Source organism: Galeopterus variegatus, unplaced genomic scaffold (assembly GCF_000696425.1).
Source record: "Galeopterus variegatus unplaced genomic scaffold, G_variegatus-3.0.2 Scaffold20015, whole genome shotgun sequence".
In the NCBI taxonomy this organism is placed as follows: Eukaryota; Metazoa; Chordata; class Mammalia; order Dermoptera; family Cynocephalidae; genus Galeopterus; species Galeopterus variegatus.
The window spans coordinates 4,028-6,363 of NW_007746126.1; the positions used below are offsets into that span (position 1 = coordinate 4,028).

Consider the following 2,336-nt stretch of genomic DNA (forward strand, 5'->3'; position numbering starts at 1 on the left):
GGCAGCGACCTTCCTAGGTGGCCTGTGGGCCGGGAGTCAGCAGGAAGACAGAGGAGGTCCTGGGCCATGCATGGCACCTGCCCAGGCTCCTGGAGACAGGCTGCAGGTGCTGATCTCACTGCCACTTGCAGGACAACAGCCAGTGATCTTGCTGCTGAGGAGCAGGCATTGTGGGGGGAGGGGGATTATTTGGTGCTCAGCTGTGCAGACTCCACACTGTTCATGCACATGGCCACAACAGGTCCGTTCTGACCCGCTTCCTTTTCTGGGAACTGTCTGGGCACTGCAAAGTTCTGAGTGTAGATGATGTTCTTGATGTTGAAGAGGTCCTTAATCTCACTGACACCACTGTGCAGGTCCCATCCAGTTTTGGCAGGATGTGCACCTGCGCTTCATACAGCAGGTATTCCTTCTGGAATAAGCTGTGCTGCTGGATCTGCCTTATGGAGAACCACTTGGTGGGCTTGCACTCCAGCATCTCTTTCAGCAGGTTGGAGAGCTCGGGGCTGCCGTCCTCAGTCATGTCCACCTTTCTGATGTTCTCAAAGGACTTGTAGATGTTGTTCTCCTTGAAGTGGTACAGGTTCGTTGTGATGTAGAGCATGACCCCAGCAGACCAATGACCATCTTGAAGCCAGAGAAGGTGTTCAGGCTGCTGGTGATCTTGGGTGGCAGGAAGGCTTGAGAGCCCTGGCTTGTCTGGCACATATCATCAACAGCAAATGGGTGCAGGGCCTCGGTGATGCCCAGGTCAGAGATCTTGAGTGTGCCTCTGGTGGTGAGCAGCAGGTTGCTCTGCTTGATGTCCTTATGGGAGATGCCCCACCTGGGCAGTCACTTGAGGCCACTGATGAGCTGATAGAAGTACCCGTGGGCCTGGCACATGGGGAATGCCTGTTGGGCACACTATTCAGCACCTCCTGCATGCTGCCCATGCAGTACTTCATCACCATATGCATTTTTTCTTGCTTTCATCATGCACAACATCCACCAGCTGGATGATGTTTTTGTGTCATATCCTCCTCCATAGTAGGATTTCCAGGTGTCCCAGGTGCAGGTGCAGAGCTGGCTCCTCTCAGGTGCTCCAGGTGCAGGTGCATAGCCAGCTCTAGCTCTTCTCAGAGACCATTCTCCAGCACCTGCTCTTCACTTCTTCACACTGGCCTCCCCAATGGGGATTCTTCACAACTTCTTCTTGAGGATCTTGACTGCTCTCTTGTACAGTGTCTCTGAGTCCAATACCTCCTTCACCCTGCCTAGGACCCTTTGCCCAAAAGGTCCCCCATCAGGTTCTTGCTGAGGAGCTTGGCCTGCTCATTGCAGGGCTTGCTGGTGGGCACGATGTGGTGGACGAGGGTGTCCAGCCCCACCGATATCAGCTCACCCTCTGTGAACATGCCCCGCTGCTGCAGTGCCACCACATTCAGCCTGGCCCCAGCACTGCCTGGGAGTTCCACTAGCTATTGCTTAATCCCCAGGTGAGAGATTCTTCTTGTTGCCCTGACTTCCATTCTCCAAATATTTAAAAAGAAAGAAAGAAAAAAAGAAAAGGAAAAGAAAAAAAAAGGCAACGAACCCCTCCCAAAAGAAAACCTTTCCTTCAACATAAATGATTGTCAGTCCAGGCTTCAAGCCAGGTTCAGAGTGAGGGGTGTGCAGCTTGGACCTGAGTTAGAGGGCTGTCTGGCCTCAGGGCTGGGGGGCAGCCCATGCAGGGTCAGTGTGTCCAAGAGAGTCCTCAGGAGGCCTGCTGGAGCTGCTTGGTCCTAGGTTATCATTTGGGACCTCAAACCCATTGGCAAGCACTCAGGCAGGCAAACACAGCCTTCTTGGGGGTACATGCCCCTATGCTGGGGTGCATGTTAAAGGACCTGCAGAAGCTGGTCAGCAAGGGACCCCCAAACCTGGGAAGACAAGCTTTGCTGAGCCCTCCTCCAGCTATGACCCTGCAGTCCCACTGCTGTCCCCAGGATAAGCAGATAGCATGGCTGCCACCTGGACCTGGGAAGGGGGAGCTGGGGCCTCCCTCCTGCCCCCGTCAACAGCCCTGCTTTGGGCAGGCAGCTCCCAGTCACACTCTCCCCTGAAACCTCCACCAACTTTTTGAAGTACCCTTATATACATTTGCATGTCATATGTACATGCATTCTCTGTCTATCTAATATTTATAATACTGTCTGTCCATAGTATATAAGTCATATACACAGAATTAAAATGAAATTATACTGTAAATATTTTATAATTACTACAAATGATTTATATATTTTTTTTTTCATAATAATATGTCATTAGTATTCATCCCATTGGCCAAATTTTAAACTCTCGTTACCTACAGC

At 51.5% G+C, this 2,336-nt stretch overlaps 1 pseudogene; it reads right to left on the minus strand.

Annotated features, from left to right (window-relative positions):
• Positions 1–340: 340 nt before the first annotated feature.
• On the minus strand, positions 341–1,512 carry LOC103583139 (annotated as a pseudogene).
• Positions 1,513–2,336: the final 824 nt, after the last annotated feature.